General features: G+C 36.0%; 1 protein-coding gene across 1 annotated transcript in view; it reads left to right on the top strand.

Annotated features, from left to right (window-relative positions):
- The window catches only part of LOC106873181 (basic helix-loop-helix ARNT-like protein 1), a 788,348-nt gene that overhangs the window by 115,557 nt on the left and 651,638 nt on the right, over positions 1–21,153 (top strand). Inside the window, exon 3 of the mRNA XM_089355050.1 lies at positions 13,596–13,622. The gene's annotated coding sequence lies outside the window, so the exon portion shown is untranslated. The remainder of the gene's footprint in view (positions 1–13,595; positions 13,623–21,153) is intronic.

Consider the following 21,153-nt stretch of genomic DNA (forward strand, 5'->3'; position numbering starts at 1 on the left):
ATCATCTTTCGAGTATGCGATCGAGTTGGTCAATCTCTGCTCGAGTCTATTTCAGGATGGGTGCACTATAGCGAACTATAGCAACAGCCCATATCAGTAGGTTCCTTGCCCTGAATTTTGACTTAAAGAGAATTTTGAGGAGCTTCAAATATGCAGCGATTACCTTGTCTTTCATTTCTCTGCGCAAGGTATTATTCCAAGGTACTTGCATCCACCATCATCCGGGTCTCCCATTTGCTCTCTGTTTGACAATTGTATGCGCCCGCAATCTGTTCTTCTCTTCCGTTTCTAAGTGAGCACGGCACAGTTTGAGATCTCGAATTCTGTTCCTATATCCTTGCTGCACATTTGTACAGTCTTAACCAGCCTCTCAATTTCAGTCTCTGTTTTTTGCGAACAATTTTAAATCACCCATGAAGAGAAGATGGTTGAGACGAGCTCCATTCATTCTCAGCTCGTATTGAGCGTTAACTTTGCGTAGGACTACAGAAAGTGGAATCAAAGCTATAATAAATAGCAAAGGTAAACAAGAATCTCTCTGGAAGATACCTCTTTTGATTGTTACCTCGGCTAAGACGTGTTTTCCACCTAGGCATGCAATTCTTGATTAGTGCATGCGCGTTCTCAGCGACTTCACATGTCGAGTGTTTCCAGAATCCACGAATGCGGTAACATATAATCGACTAACCCTTCCCCCAAAATTTCAGGCTTTGCGCCCCTTGTAGAAAAATTCTTCTTCTTCTTCTTCTTCTTCTTCTTCTTCTTCTTCTTCTTCTTCTTCTGCTTCTTCTTCTTCTTCTTCTTCCCCATCCTTTCTCTTGTCGTTGTTATTATTATTATCATTATTATTATTTCTATGTTATGTTTTGGTTTTGCTTTAATTTATACGAGTTGCACCCGAGTCTCGATAATAATGTTTTGCTTCTGATGATGTTAACAAATGAGATGCCATGTAATTGAAAGCACTGATATCAGTGGGAGAAAAAGAAACACAGAGTGTTTAAGGTTGTACTTAGAGAGGAATTTATGTAGAATACGTGAGGAACCTATAAGGATGATTTTTGCAATTTGCTATTTTCAGGAGAGCAGTTGCATATTGTATTAGAGACTCTACCCATGTGGTTACAACAGTGATGGTTTTATGAAGGGGGGCTGAAACGTTTCTGGCTTTGGGTAAAAGAAAATACTGGAGGATCAGGAAATTATGATCTTATTCAACATATTCCCCTCTCAGATTCAAACACTTATAGCAGCTGTTCTTCAGTTTTCTAAGTCCTGTAGAAGATCTCAGGAGGTGGGTCTCCATACAGGTCTTATGTGATACACTTAAAGTCAGGAACTTTTCAGTGCCCCCTGGTACTTCCACTTATTTTTGAGCTTAGCACACTTCTCACTCTCCTAAAATATGAATTTCTCGCCTTCGTTTCTTGAGAGAGAATGCCATCTGCCTTTGATGCACCAAGCTCCTTATAACTGTAACTTTCATTTATTGATTTGATTGATGGCTCAGCTGGGAGTTTAATTCCGTCTAATTTGGATATTTTTGTCTCCTTATTACTGGTGCTGCACATTGATTTCAAACGTAATACCAAAGTTGTTATTCACCACTCTAACAGTCAAAATCAGTTAAGGGTCTACATAAGATTTTGTTGTTAAAACTTATGTCCAATAAGCTGGTTATTCTTCTCCAAAACACAAACTATTTTTTTATATACAATTCCTAACAATATTTGATTATAAAAATACAACAGGATTTTAAAAATATCAAATGGTTATAAGAGTGTATCCGAGTAAAATAGGAATCCAGGGGGTCTATATGCCAAAAAAAAAAAAAAAATGGCTGTGAACCACTGGTCTAGACTAATGAATCGAAAGCTTTCTCACTTTTGGCAAGTTATTTCGGGTCGTCCATAAACAGAAAATGTTTTATTTTCTTGCCCTCTACTAAATTGGTAGCTTGATTTTACATTTCTCAAGAGGGATAAAAGCAACTATGAATAGCAGTGGTGAGAATGTATCCCCTTGGAATACTCCTCTTCTTTTGTTGACTTCACCTAATTTATTTTGACCTAATATTAGTACAGTTTTCCATTTTGACAAACTGTTTTGTAAGAACCGAGGGATGGGGATCAACCAGTTCAAAGCCACAGTCACACACAAGAGACATTGAAACCAAGGACTTGCATGCTGATGAAAAAAGACCCTTTTGTCAGTTTTTCTGGGCATTTGGTCTTGATAGCCTTTTGAAACTGATTCAGCAATCTTTTGAAGATAGTCAATAAACACAATGCTTTTTGCATCCTCAGAAACTGAGGCCATCACCTTTCTGCAAATGAAAACGACCTTAGCCTTCTCTGAAGCAGGTGAGGAGGGGTATTTCCTCTGCATGGATTATTTCTTTCTCTCTGACTCAGAGTGATGAACCCAACATACATCATTGGTTAGCATACATTCTAGGAAACCAGCTGGATTTGCCTCAAACAATGTCAGATTTTACTGTGATGTGATTAACCTGGCGCTCTCTTGATCAGGTGTTAGGAAATGTGGCACCCACCAAACAGAAACGTTTGTCATGCCAAGTTCATTGTGCAAAATATTATCAATTTTCTCAGGAGATATGCTAATAGCATTAGCTATTTGATTTATAGTCAATCGCCTGTCATTCATCAGCATGTGGTGAACACTATCAATGTTTTCCTCAGTGGTAGCAGTAGCAGGACATCCAAACCTTGTATCATGTTCAGGACCTTCTTTTTTTTCCTCTCCTGTATACAGCTACCCACTTTTGCACTGTTGACAAGGCTGACATGTCATCTAATATAGCAACCAAGTCAGCATGATTGCCCTAGGGGATGAAGCTCTTTTTCTGTAGGTACTTGATAACACTACAACATAAAATTTTGTCCATTTTCAAGAGAAGTCGCTACTAGTTAGTTCTGAAGTCTTCTTTCAACAGTCAGATGTGAATTTACCTGGAGAGAAACAATGTGGTTATTAATAAGTAGAAGAGCTAAAGTTGGTGCATGCATGATTTCACAGCTCTAGCATTATTCTTTTATAGTCAGCCTATGAATTTTTCAGCCCACCATTGTAAGCCCCAAGAAATTTGATACAAGTTAGTTAAATTATAATTATACATACATAAATAATACACACATATACATACATATATATATAACATATATATATATAATATATATAAATATATATATATATATATATATATATATATATATATATATATATATATATATATATATATATATATAATGCAAGAGAGTTAGGGGTTGAGGATTCAACCCACTAAGGGATAGTATCTATCCAATATACTGCTGGGAGGGTACCTAATTATTGTTACACTAGTGTTATACCAAGTGTAATAAGTGGGTGCGGGTAAAAGGGGGGTTATTTTAACTTATATTTATATAGCAATTAGAAAATGGAGGAGAATATGCTGTACTCAACGACTTGCAGACAGTATATTCAGTTGAATTAATTAACTTATTTTGTAACTAAAATGACAAAAACCATAAAATACAAATGTTTATGACAAACCACGTTATATTAACAATCGGGGTTACAAATATAAAGTACATTAGGAATTTGAGAATAAACAGAAACTTACAGCTGTTTCGGTCTAGGGTTGGCATGCCCCATTCTATCCAATTAGCTCCTGCTGGAGTAATTAGTAGATGAAATGCTGAAATGGGGGTACGTGCATGATTCGCTAGGCCTCTTCAGAGTTCACAAAAATTCAACACAAATATAAAGTAAAAAATAAAAATAAAAATAAAATAGAAATAAAAATAAGAGTACAGTAAAAATAAAATAAATAAATAAATGAAAAATGAAAATTTAAAATATAAAAATATAAAAATATAAGGCACATAAAAAACCTACAAACAGTATATAAGGTCAGCTGTAAGTTTCTGTTTATTCCCAAATTCCTAATGTACTTTATATTTGTAACCCCGATTGTTAATATAACATGGTTTGTCATAAACATTTGTATTTTGTGGTTTTTGTCATTTTAGCTACAAAATAAGTTAATTAATTCAACGGAATACACTGTCTGCAAGTCATTGAATACAGCATATTCTCCTCCATTTTCTAAATGCTATATATATATATATATAAATATATATATATATATATATATATATATATATATAGAGAGAGAGAGAGAGAGAGAGAGATACAGATAGATAGATTGATAGATAGATAGATAGATAGATAGATAGATAGATAGATAGATAGATGGATAGATAGATAAAAAGATAGATAGGGAGAGAGTGATATGTTTATGTATATGCGTATATAGATATATGTCTGTGTGTGTGCCTTTTTGTTTGTCCCTTATCGGTACTTTGTTTGTCCCTTATTGGTGTTGGTTTGTTTATGACCACGTAAATTAGCGGTTCCACAAAAGTACCAAGTTTAAGGAAAAAAGTATTGGGGCTGATTAATCCACTAAAAACCCCTTTAATGTGGTGCTCCAGCATAGCCCCAGTGCAAAGACTAAAACAAGGAACAGCTAAAGGATAATGCCCTAAGCAGAAGGTTAATGTGGCAGGTTGCTATTGATTGAAGCACTGCATTACAAGTTCAAACTCAAATATTGCTATTGACTTTGAATTGTACATTTACTCAAAATATGTTTGCATGACATGGCTTAATGTAAATAATTCTGGTAATGGCAGCAGGGTGTGCTAGTGGAGGTGGTAGTGGTAGTGTGTGTGTGTGTGTGTGTGTGTTTGGCAGGGGGCAGGGGGAAGGGGTCTGGTAGTGGTGATGGTGGTCATAAAGAATATAAAAACAAAACAAAACAAAAACAATAATTAATGTATGCAGTGATTTTGTGGTTATGTGTGTGTGTTTGTGTGTGTGTAGGGGAGGGAGCGAGAGAGAAAGAGTGAGAAAGAGAGAGAGAGAGAGAGAGAGAGAGAGAGAGAGAGAGAGAGAGAGAGAGAAAGAAATAGAAAGGGACAGAGAATGAAAGAAATGGACAGACAGACAGAAGGAAAGAGAAAGACAGACAGGAACACACATATACACTCAGAATGAGAGACAAAGAGAGACACACACATACAGAGTGAGAAAGAGGGAGTGAGAGGAAGAGAGGAAGAGAGAGAGAATGCAGGATCATATATGTGTACATACACATATGGTGACTGAGAGAGACACTTATACACACATTTGCAGAAAGACATACACACACAGATGGGCAGAAAGAGATATAAATAAAGCAGGATAGACAGTGAGTCAGAGACAGATAGACAAAGAAGGAGAGTAGGGATGCTGGTGGGTTCATAGGTCAGAGGTATCTATAGTAACCATGTCAACTGAATTTAGATCAATTGTAACAGTATACATTTACCAAGGTAATGGAAACTTATTAAAATACTAACTCTTTCAGTACCACTTGGCCCCTTCTGATGTGAATGTACAGTTGACAGAATAGCTGGGAACATTGAAATGGGGCTCACTAGTACCCACTAACAATTCCCTCAACATATTAATCCTTTGGCATTCAGATAACTCTTTCAAATGTAATGCTTATTTATTCAAATTGTTTTGAATTAATCATGCATTATCTCATAGCTTCGAGATTTCGATGATGTGATATAAAAAAAAAAAATTAGAATGACATTGTAGGATAGGTATGAAAGGCTGGATATGGCCAGTTTCAACATGAAAGGGCTGATTGTTGGACTTTTTATTGAACTGTAGCATAACCTTTTTGATACCAACACACTTGAAATTAACACTGTTTCTGTAGTAAAAATTTCCTGTTTCAGAGTTTTTCAAATTAAAATTTTCCACAATATAGCTTCATGATAATTTATGTCCCAAACACAAGCTTAACAAAAACAAGCTCATTTTACTAAATTCTTTAAATTTTAAAAGCTAATTGCAATAAAGGTAGTGTAACACTGTTTTACTATGAATGTAGCCAGGAAAATAGCTAGAAAATTTCTGAAATTTAGAGATAACCCTTTCCATCACATAAATACCACAAGATCTTCGATAGAAATACAGTCACAGTCAGCTATAGTTTCCTCCCCAATATAAAGTTGATCATTTTCAATCACAACATTAAGAACAGCCCCAAAAGATTCTGTAATTTTAGATCTCCGGACAGCTGTCCTTTGAACAATAGATGCCTAGGGGAGAAAAAACAGAATTTGTGTACAAGGCCAGTATCATGGATTTGAACAGAACAACAAAAACTTACATCAGAATGATGGAAAACATCTTCAAAGAAAGATATATGCTGCATTTGACTTTGTTCAAAGATAAAAACAAAAGACATATAACATCTTTATCCAATATAATTCATATAAACTGGAGTACTACAGCTAAGGCCAGCACTTACAGGGGATGAACAGCAAATGCGAGCCATGCATCACTGAAAAACTAAATATCATGACATTAACAATGAACATTTTAAACATTAGGGAGGGAACCTTCTTTCCCTGCATGCACAAGCAACAATTCATACTTCAAACTTACAAGCACGATACCCCACCTACTTCGCCACTACTCCAACCCAGTTAATTTCTTCTCTGTACATCGAATATATGCATTAAATGAATATTATGCATAAAAGACACAAACTTGTGTTGGATTCCCTCATTACACAGATATATCTGCATTGCACATATTCATTACATCACATGATTCACAGAAAAGAAGGCACATATACAGTCTTATGAATTTACACTTCCATGGACCAAGTTTAGCTTCAAAATCTCTGAAACTCCACAGTTATGTGCACATAATGATAAACAATTGAAATGTTTAATGCAGATATGTGTGCATAGATGTGTCTGTGTGCATATGTATGTATGTTGGTAGTGCAATGAAAGCACATGATAAAAATAAGACTACTGAATAATGATAATAATAATAATAATAACCCTTTCTAATATAGGCATAAGACCTCAAATTTGGGGGGAAGGTGGCTTAGCTGATTACATCAACCCCAGTATTCAACTAGTAGTTATTTCATTGAACCCTAGAGATGAAACACAAAGTCACCCTCACTAGAAATTGAACTCAGAACATAAAGACAAATGAAATGTTACTGTCAAGTATTTTGTCCAGCTTGCTAACAATTCTGCTAGCTCCCCAATAATAATGAGTCTTTATTAGTGACAAAGCTCCAAGGTAGTGGATAGTACAAAGATGAAATTAAAAAAAGGAAGAAAATAAGAAATAATAGAGACATCTATGTGGAGATGGTGATGATGGTAGTGATGGTGGTTGAGATGGTAGTGATGGTGCTAATACTGGCAGTGATGTTGGTGGTAAAAGTAGTGGTGGTGGCAGTAGTGATGGTGATGATGGTAGTGATGGTGGTTGAGATGGTAGTGATGGTGCTAATACTGGCAGTGATGTTGGTGGTAAAAGTAGTGGTGGTGGCAGTAGTGATGGTGGTGGTGGTAGTGGTGGTAGTAGTAATTGTGGTAGTGGTGAAGGTAGTATTGGCAAGGAAGAAGCTAGCATCAATGCAAAGCTCTGTGTTTTCTGTATGTATATGTGTGTGCATGCGTGCATGTGTGTGTGTGTGTGTGGTGTGTGTGGTGTGTGTGTGTGTGTGTGTGTGTGTGTGTGTGTGTGTGTGTGTGTGTGTGCATGCGTGAATATGCTAAATTTTGTATAAAAAATTATCATTTGATTGAAATTTGTCTTTTAGCTGGAGAAGAAAATAACAAAATCCTTGCAACAATTTTCAATGATTCTTAAAGACAAACTACCATACTTTAGATAAATTAAGACTTTAATCTCATAAATAAAAATCAATTTACTTGCTTAATTAGAAGCCTGTTAGAAGGTAAGAAAGGTAACTATGGACATGTTTCAGTCTATTAGATTTCATCAGCTTCAGAAATAATGTACTCAAGCTGGCATGATTGATTGTAAAAGATTTACTAAAAATGATCTAAAGAAAAAAGAGTTACAAATAGTTTGTTTTTGGCCAGTTGGTGTAAGTGTCCCTTTGTGGGACGGGGTTTGACAGGATAGACCCTAAGGTTCTATTTAAACAGGAAATGGAAAGTAAATGAGAAGTTTGACTTTCTGCTGTCATCTTAGCTAAACATGTTTACATTAAATTTGTTAGTTAAACATATCAAGAGCATTGTGTGCGTGTGTCTCTCTGTTTACATACATACCTGCAAATTCTTCCCATCCACCACACACACATGCATAAAATCGTTCAGACATTTTCCCCTCACACTCGCATACGCACAAACACATAAGACATCATATACACAATGGAACCCAAGCGCATACCAATCCAAAGGATAAACATACTTTAAAGCAGCTGTCCATACCATATATATCAAACTAAATCTTACATACAGGCAATCAAACAGACTGACTTTGGTATTGCAGTACACACTAATATAATACACACACACACACACACACACACACACACACACACACACACATGTACAAATATAGTCAGATGTACAACACACGTTACTATGAATTTTTGTTTGCATGGCTTTTATCCATTACAGCAAATCCTACAAGTTTATCATCCAAAACAATGGAAGCCTGGAAGAAAGAGCACTCAGTGAAACTGATAGGTTTTAGTTAAATTTGTATAGATTTTATAGATGTAGGCATGGATGGATAAAGCCAGAGATACTTGTGTGGTTCAGAAGTTTGCTTCCCAGTCACATGACTTCAGGTTCAGTCCCACTGTATGGCACCTTGAGCAAGAGTCTTCTATTATAGCCTCTAGTCAACCAGAGCCTCATGAATGGATTTGATAGATGGAAACTGAAAGAAAATCATTGCATGATTGAGTGGGAAAGTGTGAATGTCTCCTAGCTTTGGCATCGCACGATAGTTGCAAATGAGTGTTAGTGTCAAAAATTGGTATCCTTCATTTCCAATGTTTTATGAAAACATGTCTAACCATGGGATAATAATGCAAGAACTGCAATTGTTAGTAATAGAGAGGGTATTTGGCCATAGAGTGCTTACCATCACAAAATTCATCCAACTCATAATGATTGAATGAAAAAGTAGACATTAAAACAATGATGATGATGATGACAGTGACAATGACGATGATGACGACAACAACGATGATGATGATGACGATGACGATGATGGTGTATTTAGCTAGATTGTTTAGAGAATCAGAAAGCAATATAGCTGTTAGAGACAAACAGAGGAAACTGTGTATTATAAGTCAGTGGTTGTAGAGTGTTGATGAATGGATTATAGTGAAAGAGACCAGGGCACACAGCTGGGGAATGCCAGTGTATGTTATATTCACTTCAGATCAGTGCATATTCACAATAAGCACCAATGTATATTAATAACAGGCCAGTGCACACACATGTTGAACATCACTGCACAGTTGGAGCAATGAAATGAAGTAAATAATGAATCACTCTAACTGCATGGCTGCACATACACATGCATATATACAAACACACATATATACATTACAATATACACAGGTACACATGCATATATATATACTGATACATGTATGTACACTTATATATACCAATAAATATATATATATACACATGCATATATACAGATCAGTGATGTGATGGGCAACTATCACTTTGATTTACATTTAACATACCAAAAGTTTAGGGCAGGAACTGTGGTCCATTCCTTAAAATTTTGTTATTCTGTTTTAAATTTTCTTATAATTCTTCATTCTTTCTCTGTCTATTTTTCTGTTTCTGTGCGTTTTTGATTGTCTGCCTGGCTGTCTGTTTATGCATTTTGTTGTAATTGCTGTTCTGTTTGCTGTTATTGTTGTTATTACAGAGATGGATCAGCAGAATTGTTTTAGCATAAAAAAAATGCTTTGCAATATTTGTTCCAGCTTTTTACATTTTGAATCCAAATCCTGTTGAGGTCAAGCTTTCACCCTTTCCAGGGTATCAGCTGAGCAGAGAAGTTGATATAATTGACTAATGCCAAATTTCTGGCCTTGTGCCTTTGAAGCAATTATTCTAGCAGATGAATGGCAAGCTGGTTTTCCTTCCAATTCTATACATTCTGAATACAAATCCTGCTAAGGACAAATTCACTTCTATTCCTTTTGAGGTTGGTAAAATACAGGATGGGCCAAGAGTCGCACACTAAAACATTTGACGTTTTATTTGTATTACATTTATTAATATTATTATTCATTTTGTTCATCATGTACGAGTATGTGTGTATTCATCATTATCTTATTGATTTTCTTCAATTTTAGAAAAACTGAAACACATCTTTGACAATTTCAGAGCATATTGAACTTATTGGTACATGACTTTTGGCCTACTCTGTACAATACCTCTTTAGTGCTGCTAACTCTTTTCGACTTAAAATTGCCAGCTTTGTGCTTCAGTTAATACTAGAGTTATGTTTTAGCAGAGTTGCTAGAAAGGCAGACAAAATGCCTTACAATAAGTGTTCAGTTTCTATGTACCAGAGTTGAAATCTCAGCAAGGCAGTTTGCATTTCCTCATTCAGAAAGTACTAGTCGATTGAATCAACTAACCCCCTCTCACAAATTTCTAATCTTGTTTCCCTGTAAGAATGAAACATCAGAAATTATTATTATTAATTTAGAGAAAGGGTATCTCAAACTGAGCACTTAGGAGTTTAGTAAAATCCATGGTGTTAGAAACATTCTTACACCCATGTGCTCATACACATGTATTCACAGAGTAGGAGGAATAACTAATGTTGTGGTTGCATTTTGTTGGGTGACAAAAAATACCTGGTTAAGCTGTCTGTGATTAAAGAGATTCCAGAGAGGGAGGAGAGGGAGCAGGGTAAGGTTAGGATTCATGATGCCGAGATTTACAGATGCAGTGATGAAAGGTTAATATAGATGATGATGTATTTAGCTGTGGACTAATACAGTCTACTCTGCTACAGATGGGGGGAAAATGAAATTAAAGTGATTAGGACATGGGCAAACAGCATTGAGTCATCCAGATAGTATCTAGAGTAATTTGTAGGCCTGTGGTTAGAAGTAGAATCAATTGTCCACAATTCAGAGTTGTTGGCTACACAGACTACAAATTTGTGTTCTGTGCAGTTGACTTAGATAGTGTCCATAGGCAGAGCCCCAGATACTGGACTCTGAGTGCATCTTTCCCATTGTGTCAAGCTTTCAGAGACCAGGTTAGCAAGTTAGCCCATTGGAAGTTGCTGGGTGCAGTCATCAATAGCCGATGGTGGATAGCCCTCAAAAGGGCTATTAGAGTAGAGGCAGTAGGATTTGGTAAAGAAGTAGAGAAATCTATGATAGAGGGAGACCTGTTTAGGAAGCTAAAAGATATGCTTAGAAGTGGCATAACAACTGCCATGATGGTGGCATGATTGGTTTTTGATCAATTCTTCATGGTCAACCATGAAGGTTGTGTTGACAGAGCTAGGATGTGTGCACTAAGACATGAGGAAAGGAAAGCTGTTTGAAGGGCCCAGGTGGCAGAGGTGTAATGTGGCTATGACTCCACAATTCAGTTTTTGACAGGTCTGAATGTGCGCATGCTACTCGAATCCAAGCAGATGTGTGCAGAATTTCAGCAGCACTTTTCCAAACTGTACAGAGTGCACAGTGAGTCAGAATGGAGGAAGATTTCACCTCCTACCTCAGCAGCATGCCATGCCTTTCGGCCAGGGATGCAGAGTTCTTCAGAATGCTGGTAACAGCTGAAGACATATGGGATGTGAAGACTAACTGCACAACGGAGAAGTCTCTAGGGCTGGATGGTCTGTCCTTTGCACATTATTTTCATATGTCAGACTTGGTTGATGATCTCTTGACAGATGTCTACCGCAACTGGCAGCAGAATGGGGGAACTGGCAGCTCACAGTGCTGTGAGTTGTGGTGTGGTGATGTTTCTGAGAAAGGATCCGGACAAAGGGGACCAAATAAACAATTTTAGGCCCATAGCTCTGTTGAACACAGATTACAAGAGAGTGTCATTTGTCATCAATAACCTGGTCAGTGATGCTCAGATGTGTGCTATCTCAAATCAATCTGTCGATGACAACCTCTATCTCATGAGTTACATCAGAGAGAGGTTGAGTAAGGAACTTGGCATGGATGGGGCTCTGACCAATTTGGTTCCATAAAATACTTTTGATAGGGTAGAACACTAGTTATTGGAGGCTGTCCTCACGGTGGCCAGTTTCATTCCCATTTTCAGAGGCTGGATCGTTGCAATGTACAGTGACATCTATTTGGTGGTCAAAGTAAATGATCACTTATCAGAATCGTTTAATATTGCATGTTTGGTCCATCAAGGATATACACTCTCACTCCTTTTGCACATGCTGGCTCACAAGAGACGAGCAAGAGTGACAACATGCTTGGAGAAACTCTGGACGTCTGGATGGATAAATTAGCTGGTCTTTTCCAGAGAACTTTCAGGCTACAGACTATGGATAATTTCCAGAAATCCCTGGCCTGACAGTGTTACCAAGGAGCTCTGCCAGTTCAGGAAAAGTTCTACAGGTATGGAAGTGCTATCAGATGGACATGTCCGAGATGTGCGTAGAGTGATGAAATCATTCAGCATTCAGCATGTCCAATGTTCAGTCATTGCTGACTTGTGGAACAGCTGTTGGTGCAATCAGGATGAATCTGGTTATCAGTTTAATCTACTGTGAGGATTGCTCTGCTGCCTTCTTTTGGCAAGGAAGAGAAGACAGTTTTTCTGTCTGGTGGATATGGTGAAAGAGGTTGTGTGGTGGACAAGGTGGAAAGGACTGAAGACAGATACTTTCCTCTTCAGTGAAGCCCTCATCGACTTTTTCAAGTTCCATTTGAAAAAAGAAAGTGTGGGTGGAGAGGAAGTACTGCTCCCCACCCCATCCCTAGTATTTTTGTTGAAAGGAGAGTGAATGTAGAAAGGATGGCCCATGTGAATGAGCCTACACTGAACATGCACCTGGAAACTGAAGGGAGTGGAGAGGGGAGTGGTACCTACCTGAGGTGCCCTTGGCATTCAAAGTGTCCAGGATGTGTGGGCTTCCTTGGTTGCCACTGGATGGAGCTTCCCTCCTTTTGGGGAATTTTATTATTTGAATTTTTATTGTTCATTGTTATTCTTTACATGCACTACATGTAAATCTCCACTCTCCTTTGTTTTTGTGTGCAGCCCTTGTGGCCAATAAAGAAAATATTATTGTTGTTGTTGTTATTTCACCAAAGTCAATAATATAAGTACTTGTTGAACACTGGATCAATGTAGTTAACTAGCCCCCATCCACCAAAATTTCAGGCTTTGTGCCTATAATAGAAACCCTTATTTAAGGCAGTGAGCTGGCAGAATTGTTAGCACACTGGGCAAAATGCTTAGCTGCATTTCCTCCATCTTTACTTTCTGAGTTCAAATTCCGCTGAGATCAACTTTGCTTTTCATCCTTTCAGGGTCAATAAAACAAGTACCAGTTGAGCACTGGCATTGATTTAATCAACTTACCCCTCCTTCCCAATTTCAGGTCTTTGTACCTATAGCAGAAAAGATTGTTGTTGTTGTTGTTAATAAAAGAAATCATCATCATCATTATTATTATTCATATTATCTCCATTTTTATTGCAGATGGCGTTGGTTCCATAATACATTTTGGTGAGTAAATCTTTTTATTGTGCTTGTGTGTGCATTGTGTGTGTGTGTTTATGCATATAAGTGCGTATGTGTGTGTGTGTGTGTGTGTGTGATCATTTTTGGAATTTATATTCTAATTTATTCTCTTATTTGTTTCTTTTTTCTCCTTTTTTGGTAGTTCTGAATTATTTATGATCATTGTCAGGGGGATAACTATTGCATTATCACCTTTGTTATCATCATCTTCTGTCATTATCATCACTATGATCACCTCAATCAACATACACCATTCTTGCAGTGTTGTGCATCCTCTTCACTCACCTCACTCCTACACTCATCCTCATTGCTATCTTCCATATATATCTAAGTCATTATCATCATCGTTATCATCCGTTAATGTCTGCTTTCCGTGTTGGCAAGGGTTGAGCAGATTGACTGAAGACTGGCAAGCCAATAGGCTGCACCAGGGCATCCAGTCTTCCTAATGCCAACCACTCCAAGTGTGTAGTGGGTGCTTTTTACGTGTCACTAGCATGGGAGCCAGTCAGAGGGTACTGGAATCAACCATGTTTGGATGGTACGTTTTATGTGCAACCGGCACGGAAGCCAGTCACGGGGTACTGGCATCAACCACGTTTGGATGATGCTCTTTACATGCCACTGGCACGAGAGCCAGTCAGGGGGCACTGGCATCAACCACGTTTGCAATCACAGCTATTAAGTGAGCATTATGTTGTCACCTGACCTTCTTGAAATAGCAACTAAATTTTCCTTAGATATTCCACTGGCTAAAAAAAAAATGGAGCCACACTAGACAATGTGGATCTGGTTCCTTGCACATAAGGTAGTAAAAAGACATAGGTCATGGATGGAACGTCTTTGATCTTATTACTACTTATAACCAGGAACTGTACTAATAAGTCATTAGAATGCCTTAAGAAGAAAATGTACAAGTTCTTCAAGAATTATGGCCTAGGGATATCTATAGAGAATGAACACTATGCAGTAAATTATCTAGATGTCAACCTTAATCTTGTCACTAATAAGATCCATCCATTCCATAAGTTGAATGAAAATTTAATGTATATTAGTTCTTTAAGTAACCATCCTAGATCGTTAAAGAAGCTTTAATAGATAATATAGGCAAAAGAATATCTATGCTATCCTCAGATTATGACACTTTTTATAAATATTATAATAAGGCATTAAAAGAAGCAGGATATAACTCTATTATAAAATTCTTTAAATATTACGAACACCTTAATAATATAACAGGTAATCCTAATAAGAATTCTAACAGCAAAAATATGAATAATAATAAAAGACAATATAAGAAACTAAATAAAGATAAAAACAATATAGTTTTTATTAATGATTGCAATAATAATAGTAATACTGATAATGAAAATATGATCAATAGTAAGAAACATAGTAAATTATACAGGCGGAGATATAATACACCTAAGAATAGCACTTTAATACTGACGATTTCTAATAATGGTAATATAAAAAATATAAAAAGTAAAAAGGATATTATATGGTTAATTATTCAGTATGGGGCTCAAGTGATGACTAATATTAAGGAGACACTTAAAATTGTAAAAAATGTCTTTTAATAAAGAGAAAATTTATTCAAATATATTTTCCAATAAAACCATAAGAGTAGGCTACTCAACATTGAGTAATGTAGGTAATACCATTTCCTCAATAAATAAGAAATTAAATAATTATTATAATAGCACAAGAAATAATAGCCCTAGCCATAATGTAACCGATAGTGATGGGAGTCGTAATCAACAGATAGAAAAATGCTCATGTCGTGATAAGACTAAATGTAAGCTCTCTAATAATTGTAATATTGATAATGTAATTTATAAATTGATAAGTTCTAAGAACAATAATAATAAAATTATAAATAAGGTTTATATAGGATCTACAGCCAATGAAATTAAAAAAGAATCTCCCAACACTACTAGACTTTCAAAAATCCTAATTTAAGTAAGTCCACAGGTTTAAGTAAATATATATGGAAATTAAAATCTAGAAAAGGAGATTACACTCTTAGTTGGAGTATAATAGTTAGAGCCCACTCTTAAAATATTGGCGACAAAATGAGGTTATTATGTATAACAGAATTTATGAAACTGATAAAGTCTAGAGATGAATTACTAAACACATACGATGAACGAGGAGGTAAATGAAGACACAAAATTAATTTTACTTTTAATAAAATGAAATACTGACCCCGCCCCTTGAATCTAATAACCATACAATTTTGATTACTGCAGTATTTGAATAGATTATATAAATAATTAAGTAAATAAATTAAATATTACTAAAAATTATATTATAACAAATCATATATAACCCTGAACATAATTAGTTTGAAGATAATAATAGAAGATAATTTAAATTAAACTAATAGTGGCTGTGTGGTAAGTAGCTTGCTTCTCAACCTCATGGTTCTGGGTTCAGTCCCACTGCGTGGCACCTTGGGCAAGTGTCTTCTACTATAGCCTCGGGCCGACCAAAGCCTTGTGAGTGGATTTGGTAGACGGAAACTGAAAGAAGCCCATCGTATATGTATATATATATATATATATATGTGTGTGTGTGTGTGTGTGTGTGTGTGTGTGTGTGTGTCTGTGTGTGTGTGTGTGTGTGTGTGTGTATTTTTGTGTGTCTCTGTTTGTCCCCCCAACATCACTTGACAACCGATGCTGGTGTGTTTACGTCCCCGTAACTTAGCGGTTCGGCAAAAGAGAACGATGGAATAAGTACTAGGCTTACAAAGAATAAGTCCTGGGGTCGATTCACTCGACTAAAGGTGGTGCTCCAGCATGGCCGCAGTCAAATGACTGAAACAAGTCAAAGAGTAGAAGAGTACGTATAGTGGAATTACCCTGTATGGTAGTAATCACCAATAAATTCCCATAGTGCTCTGCTATCTTCACTTCCTCTAATCGCCATTTTGAAAGACATCTTGATCCATAAAAGGGGGATATGTATCTGCATTTTTAATGTTATTTTTCACATTTAATCACAGACATTTTTATTCTGATGTATATTTTATATCTTATATTTTGTATTTGACATTATATACTTGACTTTATAAGTTCGATATATATAGTGCGCATACTCGACAGAGTGTAAGTAACTTGAGAGAAAAGTTGGACCAAAGAAGCATCAGATGTGGTGTGCAACAGAGACGATTGCGCTGGTATGGTCATGTGGCGAGAATGGATGAGGATAGCTATGTGAAAAAGTGCCACACCCTAGTGGTTGAGGGAACTTGTGGAAGAGGTAGAGCCAGGAAGACCTAGGATGAGGTGGTGAAGCACGACCTTCAAAAACATTTGAGCGAGGTCAATGCCAGTGCCACTGGACTGGCTCCTGTGCAGGTGGCACGTAAAAAACACCATTTTGAGTGTGGCCATTGCCAGTACTGCCTGACTGGCCCTCATACCGGTGGCACGTAAAAGCACCCACTACACTGTCAGAGTGTTTGGCGTTAGGAAGGGCATCCAGCTGTAGAAACTCTGCCAGATCAGATTGGAGCCTGGTGCAGCCTTCTGGTTCGCCAGTTTTCAGTCAAATCATCCAACACATGCTAGCATGGAAGGCGGACGTTAAACGCTGATGATTATGACTAATTCATATTTATAATGTATAATTTATAACTTTTAATTCTTAACTTTATGAAGTCTAATTTTCAATTTTCAATGTTTAATTTAATGTTTAATTTAACGCTTTATTTTAAAGTGGTGTAAAATTAGATTAACAATATTTTGAAAAAGAACCTGAAGATGCATTGGTAGAATTGTAAATCTGATTATTGTATATATATATATATATATATATATATATATATATATATATATATATATATATATATATATATATATATATATATATATTAGTGGCGTGCATTCTCAGACATGCAAGCTATGCGCTGCATACCTGTTATATCATCGGAAAATTAGATAAAATAGTTACTTTCTTGCCAAAAAAAAATCCGTCCAGTTTTCGAAATATTCTGTCTCCCCTTCCCCTCTCTCAGTGACTAATAAAAGCTTTGAGAAGACATGCATTTGGACTCCAGCATATAAACACTCCCTAACTCCCTATCTATGTTAGTTTGTCCTTCCTTCCTTCCCCCCCTCTCTCTCTTTCTTAGTGACCTGTCAAAAGATATGCTAAGACCGATAGCATATATATTTTGTACCCCTTCCTCTCTCTGTCAGTGATTCCACAAATTTATCATAGGAAGTAATGCTTTCTGATAATAGTATGACCCCACCACTCTATCTCTTTGTTAGCTGGTTCTACTTTTTGACCGGAACTAGAGCAGTTCTCAAGAACTGCTATAATTAGCCATAATTCTTGGAACAGCCTGGCGGTAAGTTTGAATTTTTTATCCAAAACATCTGTTTGCACTATTATATTTTTGGAGTGTTCTGAAAACAAGAATATTTAATTTGACTAACGTGATTTTTCCGTTTTTTTTTATTTTACTTACAAATAACGCAGATGCTTACACGTGTGTTACTTTTTTTCCAAATGAGTGAAATGTGTGTTATAAACGATATTTTGAGAAATAGTTTTTCGAAAAGAGATTTCGATGGAAAACAATTAATTATAAACGGTGGGTGACCAAAGAACTCGTATATTTAATCAGTAAATATGACAAAAAGATGGAAAGTCATCTAGATACAGCTTCTATCTTCACTGGTCTGTCAAACCAGTGATTTCTTATTTTTGTTAGAAGTATTCAGTGACATTTTTTCTTTCACTGACGTCTTATTTAATATTCAGAGTAAAAGTCATGACATAGTGTATTGTAAAGAGCAAATAGATAAAACTAGAACTGTACTCGAAAACAAACTTGATGATTTTTCAATCTTTTATATGTTAGGGGAAAAATATGGAGTCGATGCAGGAATCGGAATTCAGAGATCCAAAAATATATCTATTGAGCCTCAACTACATTATTAGAATGCATTGTAACAAAATTATCAGTACAGTAGTTGACCAAATAAAAGCACGATATTCATCCTTAGAAGAGTTTAAATTCATGGAACTTTTGAATTTCAACAAAGTTGATGAATATTGCAAACAATTTCCTGTGGACTCTATACATTCTTTAAAAATCACTTATGGCAGATTTTTTTATGTAATTCGATTACAAAGTGAACTCAATGTGACGTATTCAATGAAAGATTTTAAAAAGCGAAGTTAAGTCATTTAATGAGTTACATTTACAGCAGTGACCTTGTTGAAGCTATGCCAGAACTCTTCAATCTGTGCAAGTTGATTTTGACAATTCCGTCTACCACTGCTTCTGTAGAGCGATCCTTTTCTGCATTAAGTAGAATCAAAACATACCAAAGAAATGCGACAGGAGAAAGAAGACTGTCTGGGTTAGCACTAATGTCAATTGAAAAAGATTTATTACAACAATTGATGAAAAGAGAAGATTTCTATGAAAATGTGATAGATATATTTGCCCAGGAAGATCGAAGAATTGAATTAATTTATAAATGAGGTAAATAACATTTTAGAACCTTAAAAAAAATTAATATATTAAAGGGCATATATTACATGTCTTGGTTAGTGTTTGTTATAATGTAAGGTTCGACCATCTTACATCAGTATTGTTTGGCAGGAGAAATGGTTGGACTTCTTCGTCACGCCTAACCTACATAGGTTTTCCTTTCTGTGCTGCTGGGTGTAGTCTATTTACGGTCGTAAATGTCTTGTTTCAATCTCAGAGATGTTGACTTCTGCCGCAACAGTTTTGGGGGGCTTTTTATAATGCTGAATTTTCACTGTCTTTCATTGTGTGTGTATTCATGTATATGCGTGTATTTTCAATGTGTGTGGGTGAGACGTAGTCTTTTAAAATACGGAGTTCAGTAAGTCTCAGAACAATCTGCTTGAGTATCGATAATTTTCCCAGAATTGACAAGTAGCATGATAAAACACCTGACTTGTCTTCCAGGGCGTAACGATCTTAAAGCATGGCCATATAATGTAACTAAATGTGTTCTCTTAATTAAATCATTTCAATTTGATTCAGCTCAACCAATAGGTATAGGGGCTAATGCAGAATCGCACCCCTTTGAAAAACGAATTTTGTGAAAAATGTTTTCGGATTCCTACCTTTAACAAAGATTCCGAATATGCAAAAATATTAACAGAATCCAGGGAGAGTGAGGATGGGAAAGTACTGAAGTTTCGAAGCGAGAGAGAAATACAAACAATACACTTATTTCAGGCTCATCTTTACAGAGCCATTTTTTATTCCCTGCTTATTCTAGGTCATACGGGGGTGATTGCATATTCAGAATCTCCCATATGTAAATTGTAGGAATACGAAAATTTATTTACTGAAAAATTGCCGGGGGGGGGGGGGGGAGAAATTCATTGCATGCCCAACCCTGGAAGTCACCGCACGCCACTGATATATATATATATATATATATATATATATATATATATATATATATATATATGTGTGTGTGTGTGTGTGTGTGTGTGTGTGTGTGTGTGTGTGTGTGTGTGTGTGTGTGTGTGTGTAATATATATGTAATGTATTATAATCTTCCAATACCGAAACACATGTAGTTCCTTCATAATTGATAATTTTAACTTAAGTAGGAGATAATTAAGGAAGTATATTTTATACCATGCTGGTATACTGGTTATATCCTTTAAGGTATTATTTCGTGATGTGCAAATAGACACCATGAGTGTACCTTCAGATATACTTATTTGGTCATTTTTTTTTTGTATTATCTGAAATAAAATACTCATATATCTATTAATCACCAAAAGTGAATTATATATATATATATGGATATATATACAACTGGATGGCTGTTGGCCCTCAAGGATCTCATCCAGCCTTCTACAGGTCTTATTTTTAGCCCTGCTTGCTGTCCAAACAGCTTCCACACAAAAATAGCAAGCTATTCAAGTGGAGAGCCAGTTTAGTCACTGACCACTCAATCATAAAACAGCTTATCTCTGACCTAACCTGCAATTAGATTTCCCACTCCTATATAATTACATCTGGTATGTGGTGCTTAAAGTTTAATCCTCTTGATACCAATCCATTCGAGACCACCCCTACTTCGATGATACAAACTTCCTGCTTTAAAATGATTATAAATTAAAAGTGATTGTAAATTAAGGCCTTCCATCAAAATTTCACATTAATTAATGTGCAAAACATCAGATAAATAAGAACAAAGTTATTTGACAAAATTCTTCATTATTTTGAAAACAAATTGGAACAAAGAGTATTTCAGCAGAATAATGGTAATAAAAGGGGTTAAACAACTTTGACAGGAACATTCCACAAGTATTCTTTCATCTTATGGCTGAGTGTACCATCATCACTTTAATATCTTATATTTTGATCTTCACACTTTGTATGCATTTATATATGAATGCTCATTTATGTAGGTTTGTTTGTTGGTATGTATGTATGTATGTATGTATGTGTATTATCATCATCATCATCATTTAACATCTGCTTTCCATTCTG

This window comes from Octopus bimaculoides, chromosome 7 (genome assembly GCF_046866305.1).
Source record: "Octopus bimaculoides isolate indiv1 chromosome 7, ASM4686630v1, whole genome shotgun sequence".
NCBI classification, from domain to species: Eukaryota; Metazoa; Mollusca; class Cephalopoda; order Octopoda; family Octopodidae; genus Octopus; species Octopus bimaculoides.